The 19,699-nt window shown below is 46.5% G+C and overlaps 2 long non-coding RNA genes across 4 annotated transcripts in view; one reads left to right on the top strand and one right to left on the bottom strand.

The window, feature by feature from the left end:
- The window catches only part of LOC136998415 (uncharacterized), a 165,992-nt gene that overhangs the window by 27,698 nt on the left and 118,595 nt on the right, over positions 1–19,699 (bottom strand). The gene's annotated exons all lie outside the window — the stretch shown is intronic.
- LOC105668752 (uncharacterized) overlaps positions 1–19,699 on the top strand; it is a 75,708-nt gene that overhangs the window by 27,392 nt on the left and 28,617 nt on the right. For both annotated transcript variants that reach the window (XR_001100163.2, XR_010888985.1), the window contains exon 2: positions 11,305–11,436. This is a non-coding gene — a long non-coding RNA (uncharacterized lncRNA). The remainder of the gene's footprint in view (positions 1–11,304; positions 11,437–19,699) is intronic.

Here is a 19,699-nt window from a genome sequence, read left to right as displayed (position 1 = left end):
ATCCGTGTGTACAACGGGACCACGTGTTTAAGGTCCTCCGTCCAAACAAACAGAGGACGAGCGCCATCCATCTCTTTCTTCCTCTCTTCTTTCTCTCTTTCCACCCCTTTTCCCTCGCACCCTCGATTTCCACCGATTCTTCATGATATCATTCTCTCCCTCCTCCGCCTGCCTGCGCATCTTTCTCCCGCGTGCATGTCCCTGCCCGTTTCTCTTTCCGCCCTGTCTCTCTCTCCCTCTCTCTCTTTATTCTCTCTGTCTCCGTAGTTCGCACGACGGTTAATAAACCATTGATTGGATTGACACCGATATTGGAAGCGTTGTTCGAGGTGAATGAGAGGCCGGTGGTTCCACGATCGCCCGCATTCTTCAATGTTTCTTCTTTCCCCTTCGGCTATCTCCATCGTACACCCTTCCTCGCTATTTGTCACCGCCGCATTCTCAAATGTGGTTTAATGACGATTTATCACCTCTGCTTCTCGCTGTAATAAAGAGCGCCGCGTATATCTGACCTTTTCATAATGTGTATGAACAATTACGGGGAATTAACGTTTTAATGAGAGAAATGCACATTTTAATTTGAAATTAATTTTCGAAAATTTCGAGTTCGCAAAGTTTGTGAAATATAGTACCGGTAAACATAAACGGCCAACAAATTTCAATAAATTGTCAATAAGTTTGCCGCTTCCTATTTCACACTTGCGATCACGTCAAACATCATCTAAATACCGAAAGCTACATCGTAAGTCAACACAAGAACATTTCCAATTCGATGTTTGCGGATGCACAATTGGTTAATTTAACATGTTAAGCCGTTTAAAGCACACATCGAAGGTACATCTATTTACCTTACAAACAGAAATTCTAGCGCGCATGTTTCGCGGGATGAACAGTCATCAAACGTACGTTTTAAATTTAATCCCTCGAGATCGGGCGTAAATAAATTCTCATCGGCGTTTCATCACGCGTAATCGACGTTCCGCGCGGTATAATTCTGAGACAATGCGGCCCGCCGCAGGAGCGGTAAAGCACGGACATTCGCCGTGGTGCCAATTTCACAGGTGCATGGATCTCGAAATGAGCCGAGAGCCGCGTTACCATAAGGGATTCGCAGGAGGCAACGGGACGTACGGCTGTGCGTAATATCGGTCATTGACAGCGATAGTGTTCCGCAATGTTCCGGAGAATGTGCGTTCACGGTCACGCACGTACCGGGTGACGTTAATGCTGACCTACTAATGAAGATAAACCGCCGCCGACGGAATCTGGACGCCGATCGATCGGTCGTCGGCCGAATCGAAACGGCCGATGAATAAGCATGCCTTTCCAGCCGACGTCGCGGAACATCGTCTCTTTGTAAAGCGCGTAAAGGGCTTGGAATCTGAATTTTTCTCGTAAACTCGATACACCGACACATTCACACCGAATATGCTTGGCTCGCCGAGTGAAAGTAGAGCGGAGAGGCAATCGAATTTTTGCATCCAAACAAATATCGATATCGCGAAGTGAAAGCGCGGAAAAGTTTTTCACCGCAACGAAATTCGCGCACGTTTCTTGAGTCGCGAGTCACATCAGGCGGCTTCGCTTAAGGCACGTTCCGACGAAACGTTCGATGAACTCCTTGTCAGGATCGACCGATATTTCGGTTATCGTGTCAAGCGGAATTAGAGCATGTAGAGTTTCGTGTCGAACGGTCGTGAAATTGCATACCTACCGGTGCGATCCACCCAGTATGCAGTTTGGTTGCACGTATGCGGCTGTTAACGTGGCACGCGTATGCACAGTAGCATTGGACCACGGGATTCGGGTTGGAAGAGGGGGGTGTTTGGAGGCGGGGTCCGAGCGAAGGGGGTCAATGCGCGTTAATTGATCCAGTGTCAAGGTCAAACCTCTCTCGCGCGTCATCGCATTATCATCGATTATTGGACGTATAGCCCTGGTCAGTTCTCAGAGAGCCGGCACGCCGCGAAGTGTACCGAATCGATAGCGGAATGGATCGATAAGATGACGATGTTAATCCCGGCTTTAATAGCAAAACGCTAATATGATTAGCTTCGAGCGAGTGTGCCACATTCCTCTCATGTCGTGAATGATCCGCTCGATGACCTATTGCATTCGTGTTCAATCCACAATATTATCAAATTAGATTTTATTGATATACACGATAGCCAGGCTAGGTTGATCTTTTCAAGTAAAAGCACATCCTGAAATCTATATCACGCGTCTCATATATTACAACTGTTTGCACGCTAATGCGCACAGAGAGAAATTATTTCTCTTACAAAGAAAAATATAATATAAAGTTACAAATGTTCTTTTCGAAACGATTGATTTTAACACATTTCACTTTACTTTCCGTTACTCCGAAAGAAAAGTGGACTGTTTTGCATTTTATAAAAGTTAGAAATGTTGAAACCACAAATTATGATTATTTCTACATTTGAGCGTTTATTGAATAGCGATGCTACACGGAATCCAGTTTTCAGCTTTAATTCTGGAGATGGGTTTCGATGTCTCTCGATTGAATCCACGTGGCGCACGTCCGTCACGACGAAGGTCGCGGATTACATTCGGAGCGAGAGAGCGAGAGAGAGAAAGTGGTCGGGGGGCGGGCGAGTTGGCGAAAAGCGAAGAAAAGAAACGCAGCGTGCGAGGCGTCCGCGGTCGCTGCAATAAATCGGTCAGACCATGCCGTCGCTCGCCCCTGCGTGGACACAGTTTCCCGTCGTGCTGTCCGATTTTTTTTTCCCGGCGTCAGCTGCGGCATCGATCCCAAAACGAACGGCATGAGACGAGGCGGATGTCGCGCGTGGCCGTGAAGAGAGCGGAGAAAAAGAGAGAGGGAGAGAGAGAAAAACGCGTGCTATGCGAGAGCGGTTGACTTGCGCAATGGCCGTAGAATCGGTCGAAAACGAAAGTAGATGACGCGGCTGGATGCGGCCGGCAGACGGACAATAACCAATCATGTGCAATTAACCTGTGACACCATGACACCTAAATACTACCGGACACCTATATAGCGGTTATGTTCCCATTATGTGGCCGTATCGACACGTGTTCCGTGCCGCACACGCTACGCAACGCAACGCAACGCCCGGCACACGCCGCGCGCCGCGCGCCACACCGCGCGCTCCGCGCCGCGCCGGCACACATTCGCGCATTGTGCGATACGTCGTCGGCCACCGCGTATAGACGCCCCCGCGCGTATGTACGCTGGACATATTGATACACAGTTTGATACACACCGATTACATAATAGGCCTATATCACGCGGATCGAGCTCGGGACTGGTGCCGAGCGCGCGCCGTCCCTCACGATCCGATTTAACCGGGCTGTGATCCAGGCGCTCCGCTTTGCCGGCTCGATCATTGTTGTACGTTCGACCGCGGAATCTGGATCTTCAGCGCACAGCGATTGGAAACTTAATCTCTGTCGTAATTATTTTGCCTCATTAAGAGGTGGATAGTAACGCCTCTTTATTATCGCTACGGAATACAATAGAATGGGCTGAATGTAGCGTGAAATTCGGAGCTGAAATATAAATACGCTTTCGATATAATTCCAGCGCATAATTTCAAATTGCACTTGAAAATGTGGATGATTCGACGAAAATAAATATCTACATAATTACAAATCGCTAAATATCATTGCGTTAAAATTTTTAGCGCGAATCTTAAAATAAAGAACCGCGAGAGTTTTATTCTCAAATATCTCGCCAGGATAAATTGTAGGATGCTCAGCTTGAGCGAATTCCGCTTGCAGCTCGGATACCTGTGTAGTGTCAAAGGTGAGAACTTTGGGTCGGGACCTCGACTCTCCGTGGCAACCTGCTGGCCCTACTGGTGACCCCTCGTCAAACAAGTCCCAGATCGATTTACCTTAGGAGCAGCTCTCGTCCGGTCGCTCGATGATCCAGCGGAGCTACCGGAGGAGACCGGTTCTTTGCTGGGGATCGTCCGGCAGCTCTCCAGCGAAAATGAATTTGCAGTTCGCTGTCTGATGTACCGCTTAAATAGTTAGCTTTATTCATTAGGAGAATCTTCTCACGACAGCCTCGCGAGGAAACGGTATTATTGAGATAACCGTGGGATTTTATCGCGTTTGATAGCCGGAGCTGAAGATTCGGGCCGCAGCTCGCCGCTGGAAGATTCATCAAAAGAACGGTAGAAGGAGGCTGCGCGAGAGAGCTCCTGCATACGAAATCGTGGGATATTCAATGCAATGAAACTCCTCCAACGATTGCGAGCTATAGAACATCCCGGCACATCTGTCTGCGAGACTTGAACAAAGCTTTGAGGCGAAGCTCTAAACTGATTGTTTGATCGCGGAACGTCGGGCTGAATACTCGCATTAATCCGACGGCGGGTTTTGCTCGCCGGGCGAGGCGAGGCTGCAACGACGTTGAATATCGTTATCGTCGGTGGCTTAACGTCTGGAGATATTGCGGAACGCGTAATTATGAATGATTATAAATTCAGCGAGAGATAAATTTCGCTGGCCGTAACTTTCGGTTAGGAGAACGCAGGCAGGAGAGGAGGAAGTTACACAAGCCTGTGTATTTTAGCACGTCGACCTGAAAACGCTCGTCAACGTTGGGGGTGTACGGTTTAACTTCTGAAAAGACCGACGTCAAAACGGAACTTTCGGGCGGTTAGAGATGGGGAGATACGGACTAGGAAAATCGCCCGCGGAAAACTGTTACAGACATGTCGCGAGACGCTGCTAAGCGGAACTTGATAACCGACGCCGCGCGTTCGAATGCGAAAGCACACGGACGCGCGTGACAGTGTTCTCGGGAGAACTTTCAGTTGGAAATTTACTTCGCAACAAGGTAAATAGCTTTTTGCCCGTGTAACAACTTAATAAATGTCACGCCGCTTTCTCCTCCCCTCTCTCTCTCTCTCTCTCTCGCCGAAACTCACGCGCCTCTTCACAAGCTGCGCGGAGGAGGGGGGAAGGGAGCAGGCACGGGAGCATAATTTTTGAATTTGCCGACGCTTATAACATAAATTACAATCGCGACTTCTTGCACAAGTATTCTCGCCCTCGTTCCGCGGTGCGTTCTTTTTTTTGCTCCTCTTACAAAAATATGTATCACCTCGAGGGATGTTTTGCATGTTCTAGTGCACTTCATCCGCCACAAGACAGTCGCGCGCACATAAAGCCGTTCTCTGTCACGACCACTCTTTGAGCGCTCTTCAGCGATACATTATGACGATTAGAGGTGATTAATTTCAGAAGCGCCGGACTACTTTCGGCCATGTGCGCTACCAAGAAGACCATTTTTTCGTCCTTGGCTGTTATAAAAGAGGAAAATTGCTCGCGTCACATAACTCTGCGGTTTATTGCTGTTATATTACATTCGCGAATATAAAGAACAATTATACATTGTACGCATTGTACGAAGTAAGGGTCCGCTAGTGTTGAGATGAAGCTACCATGAAATGTGCGTTGCATAAATCCGCAATTAAAAACTGCAGGGGCATTTTTTTTCTCGGCATTGCCAGGATTAATTGTTAAAATTAAGTTGACGATAGTATTCAGTGGATGAGCGTGAGATTATACACACGAAATTGTTCTGCGCATTCGTCTTTCTGAAAAAGCGGGCTTTATGTCATTAAAAGTACATATTGTTGGAAGCAATATTAATGAAGAATACATATATTAGCATACATGCTTTCATCTCTCGACTTCATCAAAAATTTTCATATTGATAGAACCGTTTTAAAGTCGCAATCAGCATCATTTGCGTCCTTCAGGCCGCAGTAGAAGCGTTGCTAAAACGAACGGTATCATTTACAAATTGCAAAGATACAGCCAGGCGCTTCACAATTGTTTGATAAACGGGTTCCTCCGTGCAGACGGAAGATCCGCAAAGTTCTGCAGGATTCTGCAGAACTCTGCAGCCTCTGCTGCAACTCGTTGGGGGTATTTGGAGGGGGACCGAGCTAGAGCTCCGCTGGGGGTCTGACAATGGAGATTGCTCTCCACCATAAAAGGCGTCGTGCTCCATACGTCTCTCGTCTCCCTCTCTCTTTAGCGGCGTTTCAATCCGGTCCTCCGGTAGCTCTATGCAAATCGGTTCGAACCGGGTGCGAGATCGCCGACGTGAGGCCGCAAAGACGAATCAGTTCGCGAACGGTAGCGACTTGGAGCGAGTCGTCCGATACGAGCGGTGACGATTCCGGAAAAGCGACGGCGTTTCGCCGGCGAAGAAGCCGGGAAGGTCCGAAACGACGGGCGCACGAGGTGCACGCCGGCACGTCGGGAGGGAGAAAAGTGGCGGGAAAAGCAGGGGAGTGCGTGGGCGCAGGATCGATGAAGGGCGCAAAATGGCGACGACGCGAAAGGATAGGGCGCGAATAGACGCGCGGCAAGAGGAGGGAAGGAGGATGGCTCTCTCGGTCGGCGAAAGAGAGTGCGGGGCTGCCGAGGGGGCAGGCGGACGGACGGTGAAGGAGGAGGCGGCGATGAAGGAACGGCGCGTGGAGAAAGAGAAAGGTGAGGTATCGGAGGAATAAAAAGAGCCGCGCGAAAAAATTGAAGCCGACGCTGGAATCGAACGTGGTCTCTGGGTCAAGGATGCCGAGAGTGAAAATCAAAGAGTGTCGGTCGCGCGCGCGCGCGGGCGAGCTCGCAAGCAGCTTCGAACTGATGTACGTAGGCGGATTGTTTTTATTTCCCTTTCGTTCAGCAAATGAAATTCCATTCTATAAACACAGGGTGTTTGTATCTGAGGATGTAGCAACGCGAGCGTGAAACTTATCGAACATCGAACGTTGACTCTCCTTTTCATTGCGATATGTTTCTTTGACGCGGTTGTTTTGTTCTTTAGGATTTTTATTTCGTCTAGAGTTAGTTTAATAATACTCATGGGGAAAAAAACAGTATTGTTAGGTTTGTGAGTGTTCTAGTTTACATTTAATTATTATAATAAAACTGAAATGCATTATATTGAAATTTGACTATATTGAATCGAATAATCTTAATTATTGAGCAATCACAATATTTCATATATGTGAATTTAATAATATTATTATCAGTATTCGATCGTTAATTGAGAATAATAATGAACGAATAAAAAATAATTTATAAATCGTAATTTTTCGCGTCTGCCGTCTTTTCGCAGAATAATATTCGATTTGCATTTAATTATCTTACAAATGTATAGTAATTAGCATTATGCTTCTGTTAGTGCTTTATGGTAACGCTCTTCGTCTTCCGGGAAGAACTCTACACGTTATTTTTCATTACATCACTGCTTTGAGGTAAATTTGTTTGCATCTCCACTAGCTTTACCTTCCCGGGATCATACAGTGATGCGTCGCGAACAATAAATGCTGTAATTCATTAAAATTGAATTTTAAAAGTTATCGCGTCGCGGATCACTACCTACGTGGCAGATTTTGCCGGCGCGAGGGACTATCGGAAGCTATTACTAGATTATTCCCCTCCAACACGAACCTCCGTCCTCTTTTCGTCCCTGCGTAATTCCGGACGCAAGTTTCCTCGGGTCAGCCGGATATCCCCCTACCTTGCGCGTCCCCGACGTGAGATTCATTAACTTACACGGGCGCGGCTGCCGCTCACGTCGGCCGGCCGCTCGACGGAAAAGTGTAATCGACAAAGTTTATCGAATGGCAGGGAGGGTACGAAGGGTCGAACCCGAAGGGAACGGCGCGCGGAGGGCGACTCGAGCGATTTTCCCTCGTCGCTCCGGAGAATATGTAGTTCAGCTCGTAAAGTAGTTCGTCCGACCTGGCGGAGAAAAAAAAGAGGGAGAGAAAGAGAGAGAGAGAGAGAGAGAGAACCCTTTCGTTCCATTAAAAGTCGAACGAAAAGTTGCGCATAGAGTATCGCGTTCGTTACTTTCCTCGTGAGTTTTTGCAATTTTTTTTTTTTTTTTCACTTGCCGGCAATCGCAAGATGTCGGCCAGCCGGTCTCGCGGGTCCGAGCGTAATGAAAGTTTCGCACAACGTCGACGCCAAGCTATCGCTCGGCTGGATATCGCTCAATTATTTATCGCGCGAAACTTCCGCCGGCTGGCTGTTTTTTCCTGAAATTATTCGACGATTCCCAGGCGAAAGCTATTTACGACGGCCGCGATGGCCGCCGGTATCGCCGCGGCTGCCTTTCGCGACAGCTCGTAAAATTGAAGCAGCGCGCCCGCGAGAATAGACGAGAGAGGTCTCGAGACTGCGAGGCGCGCGTTAATTAGATATTGAATTAATGCTCCTAGGAGATGCCGGCGCACGGTGAAAAGTGCCTCGGTGCCTCGGCGGACGTTTCTGCGAATTTCCCGGATCGCAAAAATAGCCTTCCAACACACTCGCAACTCTCTTCTCCCGCTCTTTCTCCCACGTTCGCGTCCTCTTTTCCGGGCGCCTTTCACTTCGAACTCCGTCCCTAGGCCCTTGTGCACACCGGGAGGTGGGTGCGATCGGCCTCTTCTTCGCGGGATTTTAATTACCGGAGTATCCTTACTCTTAATTAATTATCGCCCCGTACCGCCTCTAAATAATTTTAATTAAAATCGCCGAACGGTGCCCCTCCCCCCCTCCTGGACCAAGCCGGCGATTACGAAATTTAATTACCCGCTACGTGTAAAGCAGAGTTCGATATCGCGCTTCTGAATCTTTCGTATATAAACTCTCTCGCTCGATAAGGAACAATCGACTGCCGCCGGCGATCTTCTTTCGTCGACTTCAATTCGATTCACCTCATCGATCCGCGAAACGTTCTGTACGTAGTCAAAAATCCGGTTTAACGCGTTCTCACATTCTTTTGTTAGATTTGGAGAAGTTCTACTTGTCGTCGTCTGACGGCAGTCCTTTAAGCCGTTGAAAGGGCCGAGTTATCCCCTCAAACCTGTCCGCAGCTTTGAAGACGGATTATTCTCCGACATACGTAAGCGATTGTTCGGATTGTATTCCCGATGATGATGAAGCGAGTTACGCGCATTTATTATTCGCTCGAAACTCGGCGAATATTTAATTAATCTAATGCTCATTAGTTTTTGCGTTTGTGCTCGACATGCGTGGAAGGCGCTACCCTCGGTTTGCCTGTTGTTAAATTCCGTCTGGCCGCTCTTCAACATGCTTTTCGTGCGTATCCGCGTTATTCTCTCGCGAACGTTAATAGCGAGCGCGAGTTAGGTCGGCAGAGTAAGTTCCGGTGCCCTTCTGGACCGGCGGTGCCTGGTGGCGCTCTGGGTAGGGGTCCCTTTCTCTCCCGTGAAAGTCCAAGGGGAGTTTCTCTCGCCGTGGACGGCGGCGCCAAAATGGTGGGTGGCTCCGTAGCCGGAGTGACTTCCGCGCCAGGTACTTCGTAATGGCGAAGTTTACTTTGGCCATTTGTATCGGGCGGACGTAGGCGAATGCGGGGGCGAGCGGGGGACGAGCCGGGGAAAGAAAACGGTGGTATAGCACAGACAGAGCGGAGCGAGAGGAGAAAGACGTATAGAGCGGAGCGGTGGAAACCGCCGCGAGATGAAGCAGTGACGCGCAACCTTCAGCAAGTTCTGTCCTTTTGTTAACTCTCCGTTCTTTGTGACGACGGCGCAACCTAGCAGGCTGATAAGATCGAGATAAAACCAACTTCGGGCGCGCAGTCCCGGAGTCTCGGTCGGCTGAAAGTACCGTAATAATACAACAACCGTGACGTTGTTGAATGTTTCTGCTGCGACGTGTCGCAGAAGAGACCATTCGCAATTACTGAGAGTTGCGCGTCACTGTTCGCGCCGGGGCAACGGCGAATCCTCGGAAAAGGGAGAAAAGGGTCGAACTCGGCGGCCATAATAATTCACGATATAAAGCTAAAGTACCAGCGGGCGAGGAAGAGGAAAGTTTCGCGAGGTCCGCGCGCGGTACGCCCTTTCTACGCGCGACGTCGATAAATTAGCTTACACTTTTTACATAATGCGACGAAGGACGACCGCGGCGAGGACGCCGTCGTCCCTCGATGCGGACGACGACTCGCTCGGGCGGACCCCAACGTCGAAGTCGCCGGGGAAGCCGTACACCAGCGCGGGAAGGTGTGTACCTAACTACCTCAAACTCGTCCGCCTCCTCGGGTCAAATTAATTCCGGTATTAAAATTTGGCTTGCAAATATTCCGGACCCGCGGCTACGCGTGTGCGGGCGCACACGTGTACGCAAAACCGCCGCTGCCACGGCGACGATGACAAGGACGACGACGACGACGACGACGACGACGACGACGACAACAACGACGACGACGGCGACGGCGATGGCGAAGCCCCGACGTGCATTCACCTACCTACTCGCTCGGCGCTCGCCGCTACGCTCTGCGCCACTCACGCACACGTACGGCCATCCCGGCGTATGTACCTGCCCGCGTACGTGTACGCACGTAATTTACATCTGTTATTACGGGAGGAGGCCTCTGCCCGTTCCGCTCGCTTCCGCCACGTTCCGATGTTCCGACGTGCCGCCCTGCAGCGGAAGAATAAACGCACCGATGGTCGCCGAGCCGCGTATTCGTCTCTTTCTCTATCTCTCTCTTCCCATCTCTCTCTCCCGCCCTTTCACGGTTCCTCTCTGTGCGTTGCGCTGCGCTGCATTTTTCCCTCACAACGCGTGCAGTCGCTGGAGATTTGTTTTCTATCGGCGTTAATGTCGATTCCTTTCGTACGCGGACTAGACATGGGAGATCTGTATTTTTAGAGATATGAGTTTGTGCCTGCGACGAGTAATATCTATTTCTCGTCACTAATTGGTCACGAAGCTCTTCGCTTTTTCCGCAATTGTGGATATTTTGTGAGAAATCGATAGGTATCTTTTCCTAGGAACAATTTCGCTAAATTAGCTCTGAAATTAGCTTTTAAGATTTTAATGTCTTTTAAAATTAAAACGCAATGTACGATGAGAGTGTTGAGAATATTTGTAATGTACATATTTGGTAGTATTAGTTTCCGGCAGAGATACAGTTGCGCATTATATATTCAGCCGGTAACTTTTTTATTTAGCAGAAATAATGTGATTGCAGAAAATAATTCTGTTTTTTATAATTCATTAAGATTTCTATTTACGCAATTGTTTCGTATTTTTACGAACTATAATTAAATTCCATACATTAAAGTCGCTTTTTATTTTAACTTTGCATAAAAATAAGAAAAAAAAAAAAGTTTTTTATATCTCACGATATTACATCAGATTGGATATAATATTATAACAGATTGTGCTATATTGAAAAAAAGTCTGACTAAAAAAAAAGTCTAAGAATAAAACACACATTCGAAGATGGATCTTTAAAACGAAGTCTGACTTTAGTTTCAATTTCAGGCTATCGCAGATTTACGCGTTCCGGTTGCTACGGGATCCGCTGACTGATTGATGCGATGCGCGGATGATGCAACGGAGTGCAACGCCGTCATGCCGTGGCTGCGTTTGTTCGAGGCCCAGAGCGGAGTCACGGTGCGTATGTACGTGGATAAATTCTCATGGAAATTTTCATATTCATGTATTCATTGTTTATTGGCGTGTGATCGCGAGCGAGATGGTCTGCGTGAAAGCAGGCAGATTGCAGAGAGTGAGAGCGAGAGATCGAATAAAGGCTCGGAGGAAACGAGAGTTGGGGAGGGGGTGGCGAATGTCGGAGTTGCGTGCAGTCACAGGGGAGTACGTAAGAACAACAAGGCTGGTAGACAAAGGTCGGCCGTGCAATGCTACGCCAGGTTTGCCGTCGACGTAACGACCTGCTCGGAAGCCGCCGCCACGGTCGACCTGTAATTGCTCGATCGTTCGTAAAGGCCGATGCAGTTTACGGTGCAGTTTACGCCGACGGGTCGTCGTTCGCGCCAGCCGCGTCGCCGTGCACATTTCCCACGCGAGGCCGCGAAGTGCGAGCGAAAACGAGCCGCTGTTCTCTATCGCAAAGTAAGGAGAGCGATTAACGATTGGGTCCGCCCCGATGAATTTCGTGTCGAATTGAGAGTCGACAGATCCGACTGTCTCAAGTTTACTCATCTATGCTTCGCATACCTCCAATAAAGCAAAAAAAATATATGTATATGTCTGTTTTGCACAGAAGTATAAAAAAAGTCGTCGTAAAAACGTCTAAACGGACGAATCACATTATTGTTCGAATAACCAGATGCAGACAAGAGATATTTTTACGGCGGTCCAACGAACCTTCACGTTAGCGTTCTCAAGTTGATTTTGTCTCGCAAGGTGCTCGCGGAGCGAGTCACGTAAGACAAACGCGATTAATCCGGTAGTCCGTATTTTAAGCGCAGTTTCCCTGAAACTGCGATCTGCACGGCTAACTCACCCTCGGGCCAGACGGCACATTTATTTTTCCACGGTAGTTGAGCTTTCACATCGTCTGCATCTCTACACCGTTCCCGTCCGCCGCCGCCGCCGCCGCCCCCTTCTGTTCTCCCCCCTGCATAAGTAATCCTCCACCCCGCATAGGTAATTTTCGTGACGACCTCGTAGTCGCTGTCGCCGTCCACGTTAATGCCCGCCGACTGAATAAACGCCTATGCCGCGTCGTACACGAGGAGCGATGCGGAAATATTCCGCGGATACGCGCGATAAGAATTTCAATAGCGCGGAAATAGTATCGCATAAACGGCGCACGGTCGGATAAGAGGGCTGCCGCGCGACCGAGTTCGCGGGAAGGCGCGATCGATGGGAATCGATGGAATCGATCGGCCGATAATTTTTTTATCGCGACGACCCGCGCGCCGTTCTTTTAACCGGGCGAAATGTCGCTTCCAATCAGTCAATTCCGAGCGCGAGCCGCAGCCGAGCGACGTTGAAGGGACGCCTTCACGGTCCGGTGCACCCGATCAAAAGGATAAAGGAAGAAAGCGAAGTCGAGTGAAGCTCGCGGCCGAGCGAGCCAGCCGGGACGCGATCGTACCGCGAAAACGAGTTTACGGGGCGCGGGACGGGCGGCGAGGAGGGGAAACCTCGTTCTAATTGATCCAAGCCGCTCTTCTGGGTCGTGATCAAAACTCCGCCATCCCGAATTTGATCTGCTGAAAGCTTCTTGTAATTGGACGTAATGCCCTCGTTGCCTCGAGAATGTCGGGGGGGGGGGGGGAGAGAGAGATGGGTCGGCGAGGGAGGGACAAGCTGGAGGAGAAAACCGCGGAAGGATAGAGGAAGTAAGAGGAGACAAGGGAACTGGCATGGTGCGATAATAAGAGCGAGAGGAACGAGCAATCGCGTCTAAAGCCGGGCACCGTATTGCGAATTCGATTGTCCCACGGCATTTCCCTGTCCTCCCCCTCCCCCTTCCCCCTCCCCCCGTTGTCTATCTCTCTTCCCTCTTTTGCAGCCACGCGAAATATCTACAGTCCCTGTTTTTCACCCTCGTGGCGACTCGCGGTCTCAGGACGCGAGTGGCCCTACGGAAAGGGCGAAACGCTGCGCGAAACCTCACCAAATAGTCCCGGTGCCCTCGCCAACGGGAAGGGGGGAAGGGGGGGGGGCAGCTTCAATTTTTCGCTCGTTGCACCTGCGGCTTTCGGGCTGACCCTCTCCTAGCCCGATCGAGAAAACCTGTTCGACGGCCGATCGGCCGCGGCGGTTAGGGTGTTAAGGGTGACGTGCCCGCACACGCACTCCGTACTGGAAAAAAAAATTCACCCTCCGGCTGAGGGTCGACCGCCGTCCGAGCAAGCTCGGTTTTACGTGTTGGTGTACGGAAAGTGGTTAATCGCCTCATGTTTCTACTGTATTCATTTTTCCTCAAAGTCTGTCTTGAGTTTCCAGAGTTTATGAGTTGGATATCTCCATTTCGTTGTATTAATTATCATAATTAATACAACAATTAGTTAAATTATAATTAGTTACATTATACTTACATTCTACTTAGACTTTATCTTACCTTTATGATTATTCTAACAAATCTCCTTGTCATTCAACAAGATACATTTTTTAATACATTTTCTTAATAAAAAATTTTATTTTTTAAACTGAATTATCAAAATTAATCTTATTAAAATTAATCAATTGTGACGAACGTGACAATCTTTTGATCACAGCGATGTAAAGGTATTCGTATTTCGATCTTAATCCGCGTGTTGAAAAAAGTTGTTAAAATGTTTAATAATAATATTTTGTGTGAAATAAATAAAGTTCAATAATATAAAGATTCAGGAAAAAGAGAGAACCGCAATTCAACTTTCGCTAGATTTCACGAAACGCTGGCTATCGATACAGCGTAATCTGCTCGCAAACGAATTCTGCGATATATCGAAAAATCGTCGCGTAGAAATATATCGCCGGTGGCCGTGTGATTTCTGTGGGACGTGAGGTATTATTGGATTGGGTATTGCCAACAGGTGATTCCGAAAATAACAATAATTTGATTTCGCGAAAATGTGGGTTATGAGGTCTTGCCGCGGCATTCGACAATGTGCTAATTAAGTATAATATATTTCAATCGTTTATTTCGCTATAATGAATTCCGCGTTAAGTGTTACATTACACGTCGCGCCCGCGAGACCGTCGAGGTGTGTATAATTGCGTGGCGTCGAACCCGCCATTAATTAAAAATCAAATCATCGCGTATGCGCTCTTAAATTATTTTGCTGTCACTATTTTAATAACATGCGTCGTTTTCAACGCTGCCGGCTATTGAATTTCTAGATCATTGTCATCAATTTATTTATTCATTTATCAGCTGTTTGGAATTTTTTTCAAGGACAACAAATTTATATGTATGATATCGCGTAGCGAATATAACGAAACGTATATGTATAAGTATTCTTAAAATAGATTCGCATTTTCGTTTGGATTTATTTCCCTTCGTAAAATAAGAGCGCGGTAAATACATTTCTGCGGACTTGATTTATCTTTTTTCGATTAATTGAGTTAAGCGGCGAGTAGAAGCTTCATTTCCGCCGAAAAAATTTCGCGCTGGACTATGTGCTAGCAGCGAAGCTCCTCCGCTTTCTTTATACTGCGCAGCCGAGCCCGACTGCCAGAGAGTTCGCAAATACGAATGTATTTTTAAACGAGCGTTAGTGTCTAATGTTCGTCCACATTTTGCTCTTAATACAGGGTCGTAGGAAGTACCGTGCGAATAAGAGCGCCCGAGAGAAATGCGCGTGTACGTGTGCAAGGGCGCAAGGGGTTCGAGGATGGCTCTTGGAGGGATGGTCGGCGAAGGAAGGAGGGGAAAGGAAAGAGAGCAGGGGAAAGCGGTGGCCGCTGGATTCGGTGGCAGAAACCCCCTTCGCGCTATCTCGGGGAGGGCTGTTTTTCGCGGCTCGCAAAATGGCCGCCGCCCCCACCAGGCTCCTCCACTTGGTTAGAGGGCTCGAATTTTCTCCATCCTGCTCTCTTTATACCATGTTCGTTCGTTCGTTCGTCCGTTCGTTCGTACGTTCGTTCGTTCGTTCGTTCGTTCGTTCGTTCGTTCGTTCGTTAGCGCACGCTGCCATCCCCTTCTATCCTCCTCCCACTTCATAGCCTACACACACTTCTCTCTCTCTATTTCTCTTTCTCTCTCTCTGATCATCCGGGTTTCATCAACCCCCTCCAACCGCATCATCCATCCCTCCTCTTCGGCCGTTCACCCCTTCCTTCGTATTTCTGACAGGCAACGCTGCTGGCGGGAAGCGAAATTCAGCATCTCCTTCTCTCTTTCTCTCATTTCCCTCGTCTTTCCTCCTCGTTTTTTTTTCTCCCCCAAAGTCGACCCTCTCTCGCGCTCGTCCTCTTTCGCCCCCCTGTCTCTCTCTTCCACTCCCCAGGCGTTTCCTGCTCCGCGCGACCACCACTACACGGTGTTCCAGCGAGGTCGCGTAGGAATATTGTTACGTAGAACGGGAATGAAATTTATAACTAATTACGGGAAAAGTTTAGATGACCATCGGGCCGTTCGGTGGCCGGAAAGGGGGTGGCCACCGTCGGGTGGAAGAGCCGGAGTAAACGAGGACGAAGGAGGCACGGGGGCGGGGGAGGACGCGCGAGAAATCGGTGGTGAGAGGAAGTTGTGCTGCCGGTATAGAAACCAAATTACATTAATTAGGGTATTAAGCTGGCGTTTTGCGAAAATAAAACACCGACGGAGAGGTGCGGCTTAAGACGGTACCCGCGGTTTCGGATTTACATAAAATTCTGCCGCGCATGCACCGCCATTCGTAATTATTTTGCATACGGATAATGCTGTAACTACGTGCGCCCCGCCGTTTGTTACTACATACGAGAAACGAATCGGGAGGATATGTCGGGAATATAAATGTAATAGAACTAATACGCGGCTCGCACAATGCGGCATCATTGCTCTGCGTATAACACATTACGCGCGCATGAGAAAAATCGATGAAAATCTAATTTAGGCGTAATTTCAAATATTTCATCATCATTAGAATATTATGGACGAATGATACAAGATATTTTAAACTTCTCAATTAATTCTAAATTGATGAAAGAATGCATCGTCAAAAGTAAGTTTGAAGATTTTGCAACATATAATGCAGATAAAATAAAAAAAAAAAAAAAAAAAAAAAAAAACATTTAAGAAGATAATCAATTGCGTTTTTTCGTCATTGATGAGATTAATAAAATTATTTCTACGATTATGATGCCCGTTATTATTGTATCTTTCTTTTTTTGGTTTTGTAGTAAAATGTCTATATCAGACTTTTTAATTTCCTGAATCGCCAGGAAGCACGTTATATAACGAACGCAATACCGGAATTCGAATTTGCCATGTAGTTTCCCCATCGATCTTCCGAAAGATGGTTATCGCGGCACAATGAACCATGCATTAAGTGCGAGTGTCTGCCGTTTGATGGGATTCTAGAGTATGTACTTTGTATTATTGCAAATGTCGCGAAATGTAATTGAAGAAAATCGCTATGCGCTTTTATCGCTTCTTCCAAATCGATTTTCATCGGTCACTTCTGCATTCATCTTTTTTAAAATTTATAAGTATAAATATGTATATTTTTGTGCTGTTACATTTATATACATGCATTTTATATATCGGCTATAATCTGTATATATATTCACAAAATAATACTCACAAAATATTAATTTATTTGTAAAAATGAAATTTGATTCTTTTTCGATTTAAGTGAAACTAACAGTTTTACGATGCAAAAATTAAATTTTTATGCTTTGAATTTCATTGAAGGGTCTTAATTTTGATTTTGACAATAGCGTGCCGCTTTGGCAACTACCTATCCGCTTCTGAGACAAAATATCCGGTGACATAGTCAATGTTTTCAGTATCGAATTTTTCTTTTGAAGCTCGAATTACGCAGTGGCCGAGCGTTAGCTCCTATTAAGACTGTCATGCTGGAAAATTATTCAAGAACATTACGTTTACCGTGTAAAACTATTAAGTGATGAGTAATCGGAAGCAATAAAATTCAATCACGCGATTTTAATATTGTTTATACTGCTCTCGGCGCTGCTCTTAATTAATTATTGTTACAAATTCGATTTATGAATGTAAGTTGAGATTCGATGTAAATAAATGATTATAAGAGCAAAGATAATTTTTAGCTACAAACATCAATCACCGCCATCTCATTTGGTTTAAAATATCTGCGCTAATATTATGTTGCTTTATTCTCCGATTATCTGTAATTTTCGACAGAAAACTCATATCAATTTCGCTGAAATCATATTATTTTGCGCATTGCTCACGGTGGGTCTGTCGAGTTTCTCGCGAATCGCGGTATGATTCCGCCTTCGACGACTATCCTACTGTGTGAAATTGCGGGAACAGCAGTCGCGCTCGACTAGAAACGTTGCCTAACGAGATTCACGAACGCAATTTACTGCGGCTAAGTGCGGCCTGCTACGAATTACGAATGTGCGCGGAGCAGTTCTCGACATACGAACGATCGTTCGCGCGAGAATGGAGAGTAACTTAATCAGGAATGAGCAGCGCAGCATTGGACTGGGATGATTCGCAGTGAGAGGAGGCAGACGGATGCGGATATAATGCGGAAAATTATTTCAATCCGCGCGTTTTAGTTGACCGTGTTTTAGTAGGCCGGAGACGCGCCCTCTTGAGCCATCAGATCCTCTCCAAAAGAATCGTTGATGTTCTTCGCGAGAATTTTTTTTTCGATATCGAAAAATCGAGTTTGTCTCGAGTTTCCGCACGAAATATTACGATTTTCGTTGTTCGCGGAAGCACTTGGCGAGAATTGCACTGGAGAATTTTAATTGGCAGCGATAACGCGTTTGATACGAAAATGTACGTAGCAAGGCATTCCTTTCATTTACAACGATGGCGCGAAATGGAATTCACGCGAACGTTTTAATAAATTGCATCACTGTATTTGGTTTTGGTGGAGGAAGAATATTAGTTAATATTTGTTTCCGTATAATTATATGGGCGCAGTATATATATTTTTGACGACACCTGTCGTAATATTTCTTGCAGATAAAGTATCGATTTTTCGCAGAATAAATAAGAGAGATACATCAAGATTCAATTCTCCCCGTTCCAAATTGTTTTATATCTTCCGTATTATATACTTTTCTGCATTTGTATAATTTTATTTTGTACTTATATTCTTACTTGCATAAATGACAAAGAAAATTGTAATTATCTTGTAAATAGGGCTACGGTTTCGGACTTGCATACGTTAAAAATAATTTATTCGCGCTTCTATAAATCTTTTCCTATTTCTATTTTTATTTGTGTTGATTAATGACTTTATGATATACGTTACACGAATTATGATAAATCTCGACTATGCGGGCTAGTGAATTTGTATCGCATAGCGTAGCTATTCGACACGCGCGAACGTGCGTCGTGGAAATTTCGGTGTCAAACCGATCGTCCACTGCTCTATAACGCGATTTCCCATGACGCATCGTATGTGCCAATAAACATGTACAGGCCGATACTTTCGGTGATGCCAAAATCCCTATGATTTTTCCTCCAGGGACGATAACGATGCGGTTAGTTCGATCGGCTGAAGCTATCAATGTAAACATGGCGCGGCGATTTAGTATCGGAAGATGGACGTAGCTGACATTAATCTGAGATAATATTAATAATATGCGCATCATCGTGACAGGTCGTTGAAATGCTGGCCACTATTATGTACAGGCGAACATTGAAAGAATTGACATTCAATTTAATCAAGATAATAATTTTCGTCTGTTTGTTTTTTTTTAGATGTAATTTAATAATTTATACATTTTCCATGGAGTGATGTTTGTAGATTTCTCTTTGTTATATCGAGCGTCTCCGCGAACGCATCGCGTATGCCAATAAATCTGCGCAAAGCGATAGCTGCTGGAACAACCTATAAATTTCTCTGCGACCATTCGATGAGAGAGGACGAAATAGGAGCTGTCACCTCCACGATACATTTTATTAAGAGATAATTGGTTGTGTATTTCTAGCAACATAATACGAAACACTCAATATCAGTATTCTTCCGAGAGTTGTCTAAAAAAATTTCTAGCTTGGTAAACTTTCGAGGACAATTGTGGCGTAATTCTTAATCAAATTGCGGAAAAGTAAGGAAATAATTAAATTATCATAAATTGGAGAGCTTTTTAAGTTTTTTAGATTTTTGTGTTGAACATTTCGCGATATGCCGTTACCGCGGCTTCTTACGATTCACTTTTCCGACTTGGAATCGCCCGACAATTGATTTAGAAGCAAGTCGACGTCTTTCACTTAAGTATCCATCTCGATATACATTATAATGCGAGTAGGTCAACACTCGTGGTGGGC

This window comes from Linepithema humile, chromosome 3 (genome assembly GCF_040581485.1).
Source record: "Linepithema humile isolate Giens D197 chromosome 3, Lhum_UNIL_v1.0, whole genome shotgun sequence".
NCBI lineage: Eukaryota > Metazoa > Arthropoda > Insecta > Hymenoptera > Formicidae > Linepithema > Linepithema humile.
This window is presented reverse-complemented; position numbering and strand designations above follow the sequence as displayed.